Source organism: Arvicanthis niloticus, chromosome 25, assembly GCF_011762505.2.
Source record: "Arvicanthis niloticus isolate mArvNil1 chromosome 25, mArvNil1.pat.X, whole genome shotgun sequence".
NCBI lineage: Eukaryota > Metazoa > Chordata > Mammalia > Rodentia > Muridae > Arvicanthis > Arvicanthis niloticus.
Genome location: NC_133433.1, coordinates 42,392,036 through 42,410,316, shown reverse-complemented (window position 1 = coordinate 42,410,316; position 18,281 = coordinate 42,392,036).

Below are 18,281 nucleotides of genomic sequence, written 5' to 3'. Positions count from 1 at the left end.
CCTATATTCTCTTGTATGCTTCTATGTTCTCTCGTTTCTCTGGATGTCCTTCTGTGCTCTACTCTCTCTCGATGACCTTTTGTCCTCTACTCTCTCTGGATGCCCTTCTGTATTCTCCTCTCTCCCTATGCCCTTCTGTTCTCTTGTCTCTCCCGATGCCTTCTGTCTTCTCCTGTCTCTGGATTCCTGACAATTTTCTCCCCACTCTGGATACCCTTCTGTCTTCTCTTCTCTCTAGATGCCCTTCTGTGTACTCCTCTCTCCAAATGCCCTTCATTCCACTTTTCTCTTTGGATGTCCTTCACTTTTCTGCTCTCTCTGGATGGGCTTCTGTTCTCTCCTCTTTCTAGATGCCCTTCTGTCTTCTCCTTTCTCTGGTTGCCCTTCTGTTCTCTCGTCTCTCTGGATGACCTTTTTTCATCTCCTCTCTCTGGATGCCCTTCTGTTCTCTCCTCTCTCTGGATGCCCTTGTGTCTTCTTCTCTCTCTAGATGCCCTTTTTTTCTCTCCTCTCTCTGGATTCCCTTCTGTCTTCTCCTCTCTCTGGATGACTTTCTGTTCTCTTCTCTCCCTCAATGCCTTTCTGTCATCTCCTCTCACAGGATGTCTGTCAGTCCGCTTCTCCAACTACATTCCTTCTCTCTTCTCCTCTTTCTGGATGCCCTTCTGTTCTCCCCTCTCTCTGGAAGCCCTACTGCCTTTTCCCCTCTCTGTATTCCCTTCTGTTCTCTCCTCTCTCTAAATGCCCTTCTGTCTTCTCCTCTTTCTGTATGGCCTTCTTTACTTTTCTGTGGATGCCCTTCTGCCCTCTCCTCTCTCTTTATGCCCTTCTTTTCTCTCCTCTCTCTGGAGGCCATTCTGTCCTCTCCTCTCTCTGGATGCCCTTCTTTCTTCTCCTAAATCCCGATGCCCTTCTGCCTTCTCCACTTTCTGGAACCCTTATGTTCTCTGCTCTCTCTTCATGCCCTTCTGTTCTCTATTCTCTCTGGATTCCCTTATATTCTCTCCTCTCTCCGGCTTACCTTCTGTCTTCTCCTTTTTCTTGATGACCTTATGTTCTCTCCTCTCGCTGGATGCCCTTCCGTCTTCTCCTCTCTCTGGATGCCTTTTGTTCTCTCCTCTCTTGGGATTCCCTTCTTCCCTCTCCTCCCTCTGGATGCCCTTCTGTCGTCTCCTCCCTCTGGATGCCCTTCTGTCCTCTCCTCTCTCTGGATGGCCTTCTGTCTTCTCCTCTCTTCTTATGCCCTTCTGTTTTCTCATCTCCTCAGCTTCCCTTCTGTATTCTCCTCTCTCTGGATGTCCTTCTGGTTTCTCCTCTCTCTGGATGCTCTTCTGTTCTTTCCTCTCTCCGGAGGTCCTTCTGTTTCTCCTCTTTCTGGATGCCCTTATGCTCTCTTCTCTCGCTGGATGCCCTTCTGTTCTCTCCTCTCTCCCGATGACCTACTGTCTTCTCCTCTCTCAGGATACCCTTCTGCTCTCTTCTCTCTCTGGATGCATTTCGGTTCTCTCCTCTCTCTGGATTTCCTTCTGACTTTTCCTCTCTCTTGATTCCCTTCTGTTCGCTCCTCTCTCTGGATGCCCTTCTTCTCTCTACTCTCTCTGGATGCCCTTCTGTCCTCTCCTCTATCTGGATGCCCTTCTGTCCTCTCCTCTCTCTGGATGCCCTTCTGTTCTCTTCTATATCTAGATGCCATTCTGTATTCTCCTCTTTCTGTATGGCCTTCATTACTCTTTTCTCCTGATGCCATTCTGACCTCGTCTCTCTCTGGATGCCCTTCTTTTATCTCTTCTCTCTAGAAGCCATTCTGTCAGCTAATCTCTCTGGAAGCCCTTCTGTCTTCTCCTATGTCTTAATGCCATTCTTCCTTCTCTTATTTCTGGATACCCTTCTGGTCTCTACTCTCTCTACATGCCCTTCTGTCCTCTATCTTCTCTGGATGCCCTTATGTTCTCTCCTATCTCTGGATGTTCTTCTGTCTTCTCCGCTCTCTGGATACCATTCTCCTCTCTACTCTTTCTGGATACACTTCTGTTTTCTCCCTGCTTCGGATGCTCTTCAGTTCTCCCCTCTCTGTGGATGTGTTTCTGTCTTCTCCTCTTTCTGGATTCCCTTCTGTTCTCTCCTCTCTCTGGATTCCCCTCGGTCTTCTCCTCTTTCTTGATACCCTTCTGTTCTCTCCTATTTCTGGATGCCCTTCTGTTCTCTCCTCTCTCCGGATGCCCTTCTGCTTCTCCTCTCTCTGGATGCCCTTCTGCTCTCTCCTCTCTCTGGATGCCCTTCTGTTCTCTCCTCTCTCTGGATTCCCTTCTGTCTTCTACTCTCTTTGGCTGCCATTGTATCCTCTCCTCTTTCTGGATGCCCTTCTGTCTTCTCCTCTCTCCAAATTCCCTTCTGTTCTCTTCTCTCTCTGGATTCACTCTGTCTTCTCCTTCTCTGGATGCCCTTCTCTTCTCTCCTCTCTCTAGATGCCCTTTTGTTGTCTCCTCTATCTAAATGCCCTTCTGTCTTCTCCTCTCTCTCTATGGCCTTCTTTACTCTTTTCTGTGGATGCCCTTCTGACCTCTCCTCTTTCTGGATGCCCTTCTTTACTCTCTTCTCTCTTAAGGCAATTCTGTCAACTCCTCTCTCTGGAAGCCCTTCTGCTCTCTCCTCCTTCTGGATGCCCTTCAGTCTTCTCCTCTTTCTGGATCCCTTTCTGTACTCTACTCTCTGTACATGCCCCTCTGTCCTCTATTCTCTCTGGATGCCCTTATGTTCTCTCCTATCTCTGGATGTTCTTCTTTCTTCTCCTCTCTCTGGATACTGTTCTGTTCTCTACTCTCCCTGGATGCCCTTCAGTTATCTCCTAACTGTGGATGTGTTTCTGTCTTCTCCTCTCTCTAGACGCCCTTCTATTCTCTCATCTCTCTGGATGCCCTTCTGTCTTCTCCTCTCCATGGATGCCCTTCTGTCTTCTCTTCTCTCTGGTTGTCTTTCTGTTCTCTCCTCTCTCTGGAGACCTTCTGTCCTCTCCTCTCTCTGGATGCCCGTCTGTCCTCTCCTCTCTCTGGATGGCCTTCTGTTCTCTCCTCTCTCTAGATGCCCTTCTGTTTTCTTCAATATCTAGATGCCCTTCTGTCTTCTCCTCTTTCTGTATGGCCTTCTTTACTCTTTTCGCCTGATGCCCTTCTGACCTCTTCTCTCTCTGGATGCCCTTCTTTTCCCTCTTCTCTCTGAAGGCCATTATGTCAACTCCTCTCTCTGGAAGCCCTTCTGTCTTCTCCTATCTCCCAATGCCCTTCTGTCTCCTCCTATTTCTGAATATTCTTCTGTTCTCTCTACATGCCCTTCTGTCCTCTATTCTCTCTGGATGCCCTTATGTTCTCTCCTATCTCTGGATGTTCTTCTGTCTTCTCTGCTCTCTGGATACCGTTCTACTCTACTTTTCCTGGATGCACTTCTGTCTTCTCTGCACTCTGGATGCCCTTCAGTTCTTCCCTCGCTGTGGATTTGTTTCTGTCTTCTCCTCTCTCTAGACGCCCTTCTGTTCTCTCATTTCTCTGGATGCCCTTCTGACATCTCCTTTCCATGGATGCCCTTCTGTCTTCTCTTCTCTCTGGTTGGCTTTCTGTTCTCTCCTCTCTCTGGATCCCTTCTGTCCTCTCCTCTCTCTGGATGTCCTTCTTCAAAATCCTCTCTCTGTATGCCCTTCTGTTCTCTCCTCTATCCTGAAGCCCTTCTGTCCTCTCCTCTCTCTGGATGGCCTTCTGTTCTCTCCTCTCTCTGGAATCCCTTATTGTTTTCTCCTCTTGCTGGACACCCTTCGTTCTCTCCTCTCTATAGATTACCTTCTGTCCTCTATTCTCTCTGGATGCCTCTCTGTTCTCTCATCTCTCCAGATGCCCTTCTGTGCTCTACTCTCTCTACATGCCTTCTGTACTCTATTCTCTCTGGATGCCCTTATGTTCTCTCCTATCTCTGGATGTTCTTCTGTCTTCTCAGCTCTCTGGATACCATTCTATTCTCTACTCTAATTGAATGCACTTCTGTCTTCTCTACACTCTAGATGCCCTTCTCTTCTCCCCTACCTGTAGATGTGTTTCTGTCTTCTCCTCACTCTGGATAGCCTCTTGTTCTCTCCTCCCTCTGGATACCCTTCTGTCCTCTCCTCTCCATAGATGCCCTTCTGTCTTCTCCTATCTCTGGATGGCTTTTTGTTCTCTCCTATCTCTGGATCCTTTCTGTCCTCTCCTCTCTATGGATGGCATTCTTCACAGTCCTCTCTATGGATGCCCTTCTTTTCTCTTCTCTTTCTGGAAGCCCTTCCGTCCTCTCCTCTCTTTGGATGCCCTTCTGTTCTCTCCTCTCTCTGGATTTCCTTCTTGTCTTTTCCTCTCGCTGGATGCCCTTCTCTTCTCTCCTCTCTCTAGATTCCCTTATATACTCTATTCTCTCTGGATGCCTCTCTGTTCTCACATCTCTCTGGAAGCCCTTCTGTGCTCTCCTCTCTCTGGATGCTCTTCTGTACTCTCCTCTCTCTGGATGCCCTTCTGTCTTCTCTGCCCTCTGGATGCCCTTCTGTTTTCCACTCTCTGTGGATGTGTTTCTGTCTTCTCCTCTCTCATTGCCCTTCTCTTCTCTCATCTCTCTGGATACCCTTCTGTCTTCTCTACTCTCTGGATGCCCTTCTCTTCTCCACTCTCTGTGGATTTGTTTCAGTCTTCTCCTCTTTCGATTCCTCTCTCTTCTCTCCTCTCTCTGGATGCCCTTCTGACTTCTCCTCTCCATGGATGCCCTTTTGTCTTCTCCTCTCTCTGGATGGCTTTCTGTTCTCTCCTCTCTCTGGATCCCTTCTGTCCTCTCCTCTCTCTGGATGACCTTCTGACCTCTCTTCTCCATGGATGCCCTTCTTTCCTCTCCTCTCTCTGGATGCCCTTTGGTTCTCTCCTCTCTCTGGATCACTTCTGTACTCTTCTCTTTCTGAATGCCCTTCTTCAGTCTCCTCTCTCTGGATGCCATTTTTACACACATCTCTCTGGATGCCCTTCTGTCCTCTCCTCTCTCTGGATGCCCTTCTGTTCTCTCCTCTCTCTGGATTCCCTTTATGTCTTCTCCTCTAGCTGGATGACCTTCTCTTCTCTCCTCTCTTTAAATGCCCTTCTGTACTCTAATCTCTCTGGATGCCTCTTTGTTCTCTCATCTCTCTGGATGCCCTTCTGTCCTCTCTTTTCTCTGGATGCCATTCTGCCTTCTCTGCTCTCTGGATGCCCTTCTGTTCTCCCATCTCTGTGGATGTGTTTCTGTCTTCTCCTCTCTCGATGCCCTTCTCTTCTATCCTCTCTCTAGATGCCTTTCTTTCCTCTATTCTCTCTGGATTCCTCTCTGTTATCTTGTCTCTCTGGATGCCCTTCTGTACTTTTCTCTCTCTGGATTCCCTTCTGCACTCTCCTCTATCTGGATTCCCTACCATTATATCCTCACTCTAGATTCCCTTCTATCTTCTTCTCTCTCTGGATGCCCGACACTTTTCTCCTCACTCTGGATATCCTTCTGTCTTCTCTTCTCTCTAGACGCCCTTCTGCTCTCTCCTCTCTCTGGATGTCATTCTGTTCTCTCCTCTCTCTGGATTCCCTTCTGGCATCTCCTCTCTCTGCAGGCTGTTTTATCCTCTCATCTCTACGGATGCCCTTCTGTCTTCTCCTCTCTCTAAATGCCCTTCTGATCTCTCCTCTCTCTAGATGCCTTCTGTTCTCACCTCTATCTAGATGCCCTTCTTTCTTCTCCTCTCTCTGTATGGCCTTCTTTACTCTTTTCTGTGGATGCCCTTCTGACCTCTCTTCTCTCTGGATGCCCTTCTTTTCTCTCTTTTCTCTGGAGGCCATTCTGTCAACTCCTCTCTCTGGAAGCCCTTCTGCATTCTCTTATCTCCTGATGCCCTTCTGTCTTCTCCTCTTTCTGGATAACTTTCTGTTCTCTACTCTCTCTACATGCCCTTCTGTCCTGTATTCTCTATGGATGCCCTCATGTTCACTCCTATCTCTGTATGTTCTTCTGTCTTCTCCTCTCACTGGATACCATTTTATTCCCTACTCTCCCTGGATGCACTTCTATCTTCTCTGTGCTCTGGATGCCCTTCTATTCTCCCCTCCCTGTAGATGTGTTTCTGTCTTCTCCTCTCTCTGGATGCCCTTCTGTTCTCTCCTCTCTCTGGATGCCCTACTGTCCTCTCCTCTCTCTGGATGTTCTTCTGTTCTCTCCTCTAACCGGATGCCTTTCTGTTCTCTCTTCTCTCTTGATGCCTTCTATCCTCTCCTCTCCCTGCATGATCTTTTGTCCTCCTCTGTCTCTGGATGCCCTTTTGACCTCTCCACTCTTTAGATGCACTTCTGTTCTCTCCTCACCAGATGCCCCTCTGTTCCCTCCTCTCTCTGATGCCTTCTATAATCTCCTCTCTCTGGATGCCCTTCTGTTTCTCCTCTCACTGGATGCCATTCTGTTTCTCTTCTCTCTGTTTGCTCTTCTGTTCTCTCATCTCTCTGAATGCCTTCTATCCTCTCCTCTCTCCGGATGCCCTTCTGTTCTCTTCTCTCTCTGGATTCTCTTCTGTTCTCTCATCTCTTTGGGTGCTCTTATGTACTCTCCTATACCTGGATGCCCTTCTATATTCTCCTCTCTCTGGATGCCTCTCTGTCTTCTCCCCTCTCTGGATGCGCTTATTTTCTATCCTCGCTCTGGATGCCCTTCTCTCTTGTCCTCTCTCTGGATGACCTTCACTCATCTCTTCTCTCTGGATGACCTTCCATTCTCTCATCTCTCCAGATGCCCTTCTGTTTTCTCCTCTCACTGGATGCCTTTCGGTTTTCTCCTCTGTCTAGATGCCCTTCTGTCTTATCCTGTCTCTGGATGCACTTCTGTCTTCTCTTCTCTCTGGATGCCATTCTGTCCTCTCCTCTGTCTGGATGCTCTTCTGTTCTCTCCTCTCTCCATATGCCTTTCTGTTCTCTTCTTACACAGAATGCCCTTCTGTTCTCTTTTCTCTCTGGATTCCCTTTTGTCTTCTTCTCTCTCTGGATACCCTTCTGTGGTCACCTCGCTCTGGATGCCCTTCTGTACCCTTCTCTCTCTTGATTCCCTTCTGTCTTCTCCTCTCTCCGCATGCCCTTCTGTCCTCTCCTCCCTCTGGATGCCCTTCTGTCTTCTCTCTCTGGATGCCCTTCTGTTCTATCCTCTCTCTGGATGCCATTCTGTTCTCTCCTCACTCTCTGTATGTTTTTCTGTCTTCTCCTCTCAATGGATGTTTTTCTCTTCTCTCCTCTCTCTGCATGCCCTGCTGTCCTCTTCTCTATCTGGATGCTCTTCTGTTTTCTCCTCTCTCTGGATGCCTTTCTGTTCTATTGTCTCACTCGATGCCCATCTGTCCTCTTTTTTATCTGGGTGCCCTTCTGTATTCTCCTCTCTCTGGATGCCCTATTGTTCTCTCCTCTTTCTGGATGCCCTTCTGTTCTCTCCCCTCCCTGGATGCCCTTCTGTCTTGTCCAGTCGCTGGATGCCCTTCTGTATTTTCCTCTCTCTGGATGTCCTTCTGTTCTCTAATATCTCTGGAAGTCCTTCTGTTCTCTTTTCTCTCTATATGATTTTCTTTTCTCTTATGACCCTGGATGCCCTTCTGTTGTCTCTCTCTGGATGCCGTTCTGTCTTCTCCTCTCTCTGGATGCCCTTTTGTCCTCCTCTCTCTCTATATGCCCTTTTGTTCTCTCCACTCTTTAGATGCCCTTCTGTTCTCTCCTCTTCTGGATGCCCTTCTGTTTTCTCATCTCACGAGATGCCCTTCTATCCTATCCTCTCTCTGGATGTCCTTCTGTCCTCTCCTCTCTCTGTATGCCCTTCTGTGTCTCCTCTCTCTGGATGTGCTTCTGTTCTCTCCTATCACCGGATGCCCTTCTGTTCTCTCCCCTCTCTTAATGCCTTCTATCCTCTCCTCTCTCTGGATGCCCTTCTCTTTTCTTCTCTCTCTAGATTCCATTCTTTCCTCTCATTTCTCTCTTTGCCCTTCTGTCCTCTCCTCTCTCTCTCTGTATGCACTTCTGAAATGTCATATCTCTAGATCCCCTTATGTCGTATTTTCTCTCTGGATGCCCTTCTATCTTCTCCTCTCTCTGGATGCCCTTTTGTCCTCCTCTCTCTCTGGTTGCCCTTTTGTCCTCTCCACTCTTCAGATGGCCTTCAGTTCTCTCTTCTCACCAGATACCCCTCTGTTCTCTCCTCAGTCGGGATGCCTTCTATCCTCCCCTCTCTCTCGATGCCCTTCTGTATATCCTCTCTCTGGATATTTGTCTTTTCGCTCATCTCTCTGAGTGCCCTTATGTTTTCCCCTATCCCTGGACGTTCTTCTGTTCTCTCCTCTCTCTGGATGCCCTTCTGTTTTCTCTCCTCTCTGGATGCCCTTCTGTTCTCTCCTCTCTCTAGATGCCCTTCTCTCTTTTCATCTCTCTGGATGCCCTTCTGTCATCTCCTCTCTCTGGAGGCCCTTCTCATCTCTAATCTCTCCAGATGCCCTTCTGTTTTCTCCTCTCTCTGGATTCCCTTCTGTACCCTTCTCTCTCTTGATTCCCTTCTGTCTTCTCCTCTCTCCAGATGCCCTTCTGTCTTCTCCTCTCTCTGGATGCCCTTCTGTCTTCTCCTCTCTCTGGATGCCCTTCTGTTCTATCCTCTCTCTGGATGCCATTCTGTCCTCTCCTTGCTCTGTATGTTTTTCTGTCTTCTCCTCTCAATGGATGTTCTTCTGTTTTCTCCTCTCTCTGGATGCCCGGCTGTCCTCTTCTCTATCTGGATGCTCTTTTGTTTTCTCCTCTCTCTGGATGCCCTTCTGTTCTCTCATCTCTCTTGACGCCCATCTGTCCTCTGCTTTCTCTGGATGCCCTTCTTTATTCTCTTCTCTCTGGATGCCCTATTGTTTTCTCGTCTTTCTGGATGTCCTTCTGTTCTCTTGTTCCACGCGCCTCCTGAGTCCCCTTTGCCCGTGAAAAAGGACATGTGAGGCACTGTTCAGGTAACTCTACAGCAAGGCTTTACTTTTGTATAAGCAGAAGCGGAAAAGACAGAAAGACAAGAAGAGGCGCTTCTTAAATACACCCTAGAGTCATGTATTCACTTCTATTGGCTGTTCACTCATTACCCATAATATGCCTCAGGATTGGCAGTGACTTTTGGCACGCTTTTTGGCTCTTACACCTGCACAGTTAGTTGTTTACTAGTGGAGACACGGGATGCCAGTGCCATCTTGGAATGGCGGGTGTATCACCTCTAACCACGGCTTCCTACATCTCCCCCTGTTTAAATTATTCATATGGAACAGCCTTTTGCCTATCAAGAGCAGCACCAACTCAGATTTGAACTCAAGCCCGATCAAGCAAACTCCATTTTTGGGGAATAAGCGATCAGGAGCTTACAGCCCGAAGATTCTCCCTTATCCTACCAGGTGCAATGGAAACAAGTCCTCTGGGTGCAAGGGCTAAGGGGATGTAAAGAGGAATTGACACCCGTCCCTGTGCAATGGAGTTTAGTTCCCAGGTGTGCAAGGGCTGTCAACCTACTATTCAGGTACCACAGCTATTTAGGCAAGCGCTGGCTGGACTTAGACCTCTCATCAGCCCAGTGCAATGGGCTGAACACTTGGGTGCATCTACTGAGGGTCTCAGTCATCAGCTACTTTCTCAGCCTAGATAGCCAAATATCAGGGGGTGATCCTAGCTCCAAAGCTGCGAGTACTTAGGTGATAGCAGCCTTGTCACATTTTTGCTGGGCTCTGAGCTTACAGACCAACCATCATGAACACCAATCCACAACATAGGGCTGCATCAAACAGGCCTATCCGCACCCTTTAAGAAGGAAGGAAAAGGCAGAGGTAAGTCAAGAAGTAAAATTGCTAGGGGTAACAGAGTCCACTCGTGTTCCATAAAGGCTCGAAATCTGGATCTGCAATTGCTGCTGCATCTGGTCCAACTCTCCAGTCCAACTCCCTTTTAAATAAGCAGAAAGATTATGGCTTTGAATAAATGTATCATCATAAATCTCAGAGGTGTAATACCTGGATGTGGGGTTGCTGACACACAGCTCATTTAAACCACATCTTTGAGCTGCTCCTCATGGGCTTGGAGCAAATCAACTCTGATTGAACAAAGTCTCTTTTAAGTCTCAATAATGATGTAGTAGGGAGAGTTTCAGGGTCAGCTTCTACTGGGATGGGCACAAAGGTAGGTACATGCACAACCAAGGCTAGGTCTAGTGATCCATTCCAGCATTGTGCTAAAAAGCATGTAACATTCTTACAATTCAAGATATCACAATTATTCTGAAAGTTGGATAACATAAAGAAAAATGGAGGGTCCACACACACCGACACCAGTTGTGCAGATGCATTCCTAAACACCTTATTAATTTTAATGTTATCCAAATGGCTAGAGATATTACATCATGTAGCTGAAACATTTTGTATTTCATGAAATATACCATTCAACAAGACAAAGGCAGATACACCCTTTTTTAACATTCTAACAGTGGCTACAACACATAATTTAATTGTGTTGAAGTAGGGTAAACTCAAGAAAATACACATATGATTTAATTTAGGACTTGCATCCTTTTGAAAATATCAATCAGAGGTTTAAATCCTCCTATGGTAAGCTTAAGATGAGGATTTAGCCAATTAATATCTCTAAACAACTTTTAAAATTCACTAACAGCAAATCAAGATTAAAAGTAAACCATTTTCTTTTTCCATGTACACTCACAAGCCAGAAGATGGCGTTAGATCCCCACCACAAATGGTTGTGAGCCACCATGTGGTTGCTGGGAGTTCAGCCTTTATATTTTAAAAGTCTAGCCTTTGATGGCTGAGCAATATCACTAGCCCCAACTTGTCTCAAATATTGAAAATACAATGCCTTTTAATCCTTTCTGGAGCAACAAATAGTCCAAGAAATTTTTAAAGCTCATTATATTGGAGCAATGGCTTGTAGAAAACTTCTTTAGAGAAATCTACTAATAAACTATCACACAATGAATAATATACACTAAAAGATTTAACCTCTTAATTTTTTGTATTAGAGCAACAACAATATTTATATATATATAAAATGTAAAACGATTAACCATTTTCTACAGCAATAATTTTTAACAAATATCACTTCATGGGCTCTTAAAAATCATGAATAAATTTACTAACTGTAAATCTCTCATATTTACCAGAAATGTAAATGGAAGGTATAAAACATCTTTTATATAAGCATTTACTGAAATGACAGCTGGAGTAGGCAAGTTAGGCTGTATAAATCTTAAATTTGAACTTTATTTTGGATTAATTTAATAACCAATCTTTTTTTTGTCCAATGAAAATATCGGATAAAGCCAACCTTATTCTCTAATAATTGTTACATATATTAGAGGAATCCAAAGCATCTCATTTTTAACAACTTTGAATATAAAGGAATTAAAACAATTTGAAGCATACTCTATCAGCAGGTACAGTTATACTCATGGAGGGAAGTAGACATAATTTTAATTTCTCCAGCATAATCATAACTTTTAGCCCACAGACTGTTGTAAAGTCTTTGGGTCTTAGATTTATCCCTCTTCTCACAAGAAACAATGAAGACAAGAGACAAATTCAGGTAAGCACATTTCTAGGGCCTGGTTGTAAAGACCCAGGACAAAAGGAGCTTTTAGCACCTGAGTTTCTGCAGCTCAGACTGCATTGTCTCAATTAAAATGTAAATGTAACCTCCCTCTGGCCTGTTCTCTGAGGCTTGGCTAGTCTTGAACTGTGTGATTTTGACCTTAACTTTAAACCTTAAGTTTAAACTGTAAACCTTAAAAGACACGTGTTGTATCTTTTCTCTATCTAAAATCAACACCAAGTAGATTACCTTTATGTTATAAAGTTTTGCTGTCACAAAATGAAGTGTAAAATTTAATGGAAAACTTGTAGCATTGTATAACTCAGGCTGCTGGAAGGTGTGCCTGAGGCTGGGGCAACCAAGTAACACTCAATAGCTGTAAACAATGGAGGTGCTTCAACATTTGAATGTACTGGAAAGGGAACAGGCCAAGATCTGACTATGGCCCACAGTGGTATACTTATCGCCAAATCGAACATCAGTGTCAGGAGAATCAGGGCCGTAATCTTGCAACCTAGCTTCATTCTTCACAATCTGCACCAGCTGCATAGGGACCCAAATTGAATTGTTTTCACCTGTGGAATAAGCACAAACAGCTCCCCTTCCTGGCCATGGTTCTGGCCTATCTCGTCCTTGACCTTGGAGAAGGACAGCAGCCCTCTGTAAATTAGCTGCCGCTAGTCCTGCGTTAGTAAGGGTGTTTCCCAAACCGCATTCAGCTGTGGCATTTTCAAAGATCATCTGTTCTATCACTGGCATTGTTTGTTCTGGTTCCCCAAAGATTCTGCCATAAAGGAGGATCCTTTTGTCCTCCGCTCTTTCTCCACCCACCGGTAAAGGTTCTATAAGCTTAATGAGCTCTGCAGTAGCCCTTGTTTCTTTTGAGTACTCTTTCTCCCCAGGCTCTTTGGCCTGACCCCCAGGCTCTTTGGCCTGATGGCGGCTAACACACCCTGGTTCTGGTATGCTAGAGTGGCCCTCTTTCTCACAACACAAATAAGTTAAAAACAAATGCAATGCAAGCAAGAGGCTAGCTAGTGGAGCGGCAGCGGTTAGTTTAAATCCACTTGCCACAAACGGTTCCACCCCAGGCATATCTTCCAGAGGTGTACCTCGATCCTGTAATCTTTTAACCTGCCCCAAATCTTGGGGGCCTCTGCGTTGCCTTGAAACTCTCGGGTTTTGGCTCCAGTTGTTCTGCATGCCTCTTGTGTCCCCTCCACCTGCGAACAAGGACACATTAGACTGTATTCTGGTAGTTACCACAGCGAGGGTTTAATCTTGTATCAGCAGACTTGAAAGACCATGGAAGGGCCAAAGACAGGAAGAGGCACAGCTTAAATACACCCTGGAGTGAAGTGTTCACTTCTGATTGGTTGTTCACTCATCACCCCATATTATGCCCCGGGATAGGCAGTGACTTTTGGCGCACTTTTGCCTTTTGCACCTGCGCAGTCCATTGTTTACTAGTGGGAAGGACACAATGTCCGCGCTATCTTGGAATGGCAAATTATACCACTGCTAACAGAGGCTTCCTACAGAGACTGAGGAAACTGGCCTTACCGTGGGAACATCTGTAGTGCCAGAATCCAAAGGCTCTGATTCAGAAGTGTCGGCTACGGCTGGAAGGGCAGGGACAGGGTGTGCTGAGGCTGCAGCTGGAGGCGTGAGGGAAGAGACAAAGCAAGTCGGGTGGGAAGGGGGCATGTGCTGTGTATCAGCCGCGGCAGTGCTGGAGATGGAGGTGGGTGTAGCGGGAACTCCAAGAGGCTGGGGAAGGCGAGCATAGAGGCGGGGGCTTCTGAAGAACAGGATTACAGTAGGAAGTTTGAGAATGAGAGATGTAAGGGTTGCCAGTGGCTAAAGGCACATACTGTGTGGGCAAAGGAGCAGTGGAAACAGAACTATGGCAAGGGCGCACAGGCGAGGCTGGGGTTGAGGAATCCAAAGCTGACAAATCAGGATAAATATGAGGAGAATCAGACAAGGAGGGAAGCTGAGACTCATGAGGCATATCAATAAGTGTAAAAGGAACAGAAGCCTGAGATGTCGGGCAGGAGAAACTGGCGGAGCCAGGACATGATTGTGATAAGCAGTATTCTGCGACTGACAGGAGTTGGCGTTTACCTGAGTTTCTGTCAGCATCCTCAATAATGTCCCTAATAATACCCCAAAATGAGAAAATTGTTGGATTAACTGCACCTTCATCTTCACATTTAATTTTTATTTAGTTCACGACCCAACTTTTGCCACTTCTTAGGGTGTATGATAGGACCATCAATCATGAACCAAGGACACTGTTCATCAATAAACACAAAGAAAATTATAAGATCTTTTTTCTTAACCCTAATTTCTCTCTCTCTGAGACTTTGTTTGAGGTCCTTTATGAAGGATGCCTCCTTTGACAGTGAATGGCCCATTCTTATGGGACGGAATGAAGATGAAGCTTTCCCCGAGGAAAGCAGGTCACAGGCTATGATCCTGTCTCACTCAATCGTGCTTTAAGTCTATAAGTCTATCTGTAACTGTCAAGCCAAACCTTGTGGTTGCTAGGGAGATGAAGCTGCAGGGGACATAACTATCAAGCAGGACCTTGTGGTTGCCAGGGAGATGAAGCTGCAGGGGACATTGTGCAGGTGGGGAGATGTAAGGGTAAGGGTAAGAGGCGAGGTTCCTGGCTTCTGAAAATACACAACATAAATGTCCTTACCACTGTCCACCACAGAGACCTCCTTCCCACTGTCCAGCACAGGGAGGTCCTTCCTCTCTACTGTCCATCAAAGTGTTGTCCTTTCCACTGTCTACCACAGGGACGCCCTCCCCACTTTCCACAACAGGGATGTTCTTTCCACTGTCCGACACAGGGACATCCACCCCAGTGTCCACCACAGGAACGTACTAGCCACTGTCCACAGCAGGGATGTCCTACCCATGTCTACCACAGGGAAGTCCTCTCAAATCTCCACCATAGGTAGGTCCTCTCCACTGTCCACCACAGGGACATCAAATCAACTGTCTACCACAGAAATATACTCCCCACTGTCCACAACAGTGATGTCCTTCCCACTGTACACCACAGAGACGTTCAACACACTGCCCTCCACAGGGACATCCTACCCACTGTCTACCACAGGGATGTCCTTCCCACTGTCCACCAAAGTGACGTTCTTCCTACTGTCCACCAAAGGTACATCTTTCAACTGTCCACCACAGAGACATCCTCCCCACTGTCCACCACAGGGACATCCTCCAAATTGTCCACCACAGTGACATCCTTTTCACCGTTCACCACTGAGACATCTTACCCACTTTGCACAAAAGTGACATTTTCCTGTGCACAACAGGGATATCCTCACCACTGTGCATGACAGGGATATGCTCCTTTGCACACCAGGGATGTCAGCAACACCCTCCACCCAGAGTTATCCTCTGCACACTCTACAACAGGGACATCCTCCCCACTATCCACCAAAGAAACATCTTTCCCACAACAGGCATATCATTTCCATGGTCCACCACAGGGACCTCCTTCCCACTGTACACCACAGGGGAGTCCTCTCTACTGTCTACCACAGGGATGTCCTTTCCACTGTTCACCAAAGCGACGTCCTCCACCCTGTCCACAACAGGCATGTCCTTCCCACTGTACACCACAGGGGAGTCCTCTCTACTGTCCACCACAGGGATGTCCTTTCCACTGTTCACCAAAGCGACGTCCTCCACACTGTCCACAACAGGCATGTCCTTCCCACTGTCCAGCAAGGAAAGGTACACCCTGCTGTCCACAACAGGAACGTACTTCCCAATGTTCACTAAATGATGTCCTCCCCTATGTCCACCAGAGAGATGTCCTTCCCACTGTTTACCACATGGTGTTTCTCCCCACTGTCTACACGAGGGACATGCTTCCCATGGTCCACCACACAAAACTCCTTCCAAATGTCCACAACATGGACGTCCTTCCCACAATCCAAAACATAAATGTCCTCCCCACTGTCCAAAACATACACCTACTTCCCACTGTGCACAACAGAAAGATCCTCTCTACTCTCCACCAGAGGAATGTCCTTACCACTGTTCACCTAAGTGACATCCTCTCCTCTGTCCACAAGAGGGACATTCTTCTCACAGTTCACCAGAAGAGGTCTTTCCCAATGTCCACAACAGAGATATTCTTCCCACAGTTTACAACATAAATGTCCTTCCCACTGTCCACCACAGGGAAGTCTTCTCTACTGACCACAACAGGCATGTCCTTCCCACTGTCCACCACAGAAAGGCACACCCTGATGTCCACAACAGGAACGTACTTCTCAATGTCCACTAAATGTTGTCCTTTCCTATGTCCACCACAGAGACATCCTTAAACTGTCCACCACATGGTGTTTCTCCCTACTGTCCATAAGAAGGACATGATTTCCACTGTTCAGCACTCGGAGGTCCTTCCCAATGTCCACAACATTGACATCCTTCCCAGAATCCACAATATAAATATCCTCCCTACTGTCCAACACATGGACCTTCTTCCCACTGTTCACCACAGGTCCTCTCTACTGTCCACCACATGGATGTCCTTACCACTGTCCAAACCAGTGACATCCTCCCCACTGTCCACAACAGTGATGTCCTTCCCACTGTCAACAAAAGAAAGGTCTTCCCCACTGACCACCACAGGGATGTCCTTCTCACTGTCCACCTAAGTGATGTCCTCATCTTTGTCCACAAGAGGGACATTCTTCCCATAGTTCACCACAAGGAGGTTTTTCCTAATGTCCACAACAGAGGCGTTCTTCCCACAGTCCACAACATAAAAGTCCTTCCCACTGTCCACCACAGGGACCTCCTTCGTACTGTCCGCCACAGTGACGTCCTCCCCAGTGTCCACCACAGGAACATACTACCCAATGTCCACCAGAGATATGTCCTACCCGCTTTCCACCACTGTTACATCCTTTCCACTTTCCACCATTAGGAGGTCCTCTCCACTGTCCACCACAGAAAAATCTTTTCCACTGTTCACCACAGGGACGTCCTTCCCAATATCCACGACTGGGAGGTCCTCACCACTGTCCACAACAGGGACATCCTTTCCACTGTTCACCACAGAAACATACTCATCACTGTCTATCACAGGGACATCTTTACCACTATCCAACACAGAGAGGTCCTCCCTGCTGTCCACCACAAGAACTTCTTTCACACTGTCCACCACAGGGAGAATCTCACCACTGTCTACAACAGAAACATCCTTCCCATTGTCTACCACAGGGATATCCTTTCACTGTCCACAAAAAGGACTTCCTTCCCACTGTTTACCACAGGGACCTCTGCCTAACTGTCCACCACACAAATATGCTCCCAACTGTCCACTACAGAAACATCCATCCCACTGTACACAACAGGGAATTACTCCCCACTGTCCTTCACAAGGATGTCCATCACAGTGTCCACAACAGAATGGTCCAACCCACTATCCACCACAGGGACATCTTCCCAACTGTCCACCCCAAGGGGTTCCTCCCCATCAGTCCACCACAGGATCATTCTTCCCACTGTCCACCACAGGGACATCCTCCTGTGTACTACAAGGACATCCTTACCATTGGCCACAACATGGTTGTCCTCATCCATATGCACTACATGGAAGTTATCACCACAGTCCACCACAAGAATATCCTCTGCACTGTAAACCACAGGGACATCCTACCCACTGTCAACCACAGGGAGGTCCTCCCCTCCGTATACCACAGGGACAACCTTCTGCCTCTCCACCACATTGTTGTCCTCAACACTGTCCTCCAAAGGGACGGCCTTCCCACAGTTGACCACAAGGATGAAATTTCAATGGTCCATCACAGGGAAGTACTCTTCACTGTCCACTACAGGGATGTCCTTTCCACTGTACACCACAGGGACATCCTCCTGTGCACAACAGGGATTTTTTTTACCATTGTCTACCCCAGAGATGTCTTCTGCACTCCCCACTACAAGGACATCATTCTCACTGTCTACCAAAGAGACATTCTCTTGTGCACCACCGGAGCATTTTTCTTACTGTCCACAAGGCCATCATCCACACTGTCTACTACCTTGAAATCCTCTCAACTCTCCAACAAAGGGACATCCTCCTAACTGTCCACAGCACGGATGTCCTCCCAACTATCAAACACAGCGAATCCTTCCTACAAAAAACAACAGGGACATCCTCCCCACTGTGCAACACAGGGACATCCCCCTGTGCACAACAGGGATGTCCTAACCACTGTCCACAACAGATATGTTCTCCGCACTCTCCACCATATGAACATCCTTCCAACTATGCATCACAGGGATATTCTCCAGTGCACCACAATAATTTCCTCCCCACTGTCCATCACAGGGAAATACTCCCTACCATCCACCACTTGGATTTGCTCCCCACTGTCTACAACAGTGATATCCTTCCCACTATTCAAACTAGAAAAGTCCTCCCCGCTGTCCACCAAGACGACATCCTTAAGACTGTCCACTTCAGTGATATCCTCTCCTAAGATCATAACAGGGACCTCCTTCCCACTGTCCATGACAAGTAGGTCCTCCTCACTGTCCACCAGATGCACACCCTTCACACTGTCCACCACAAAGATG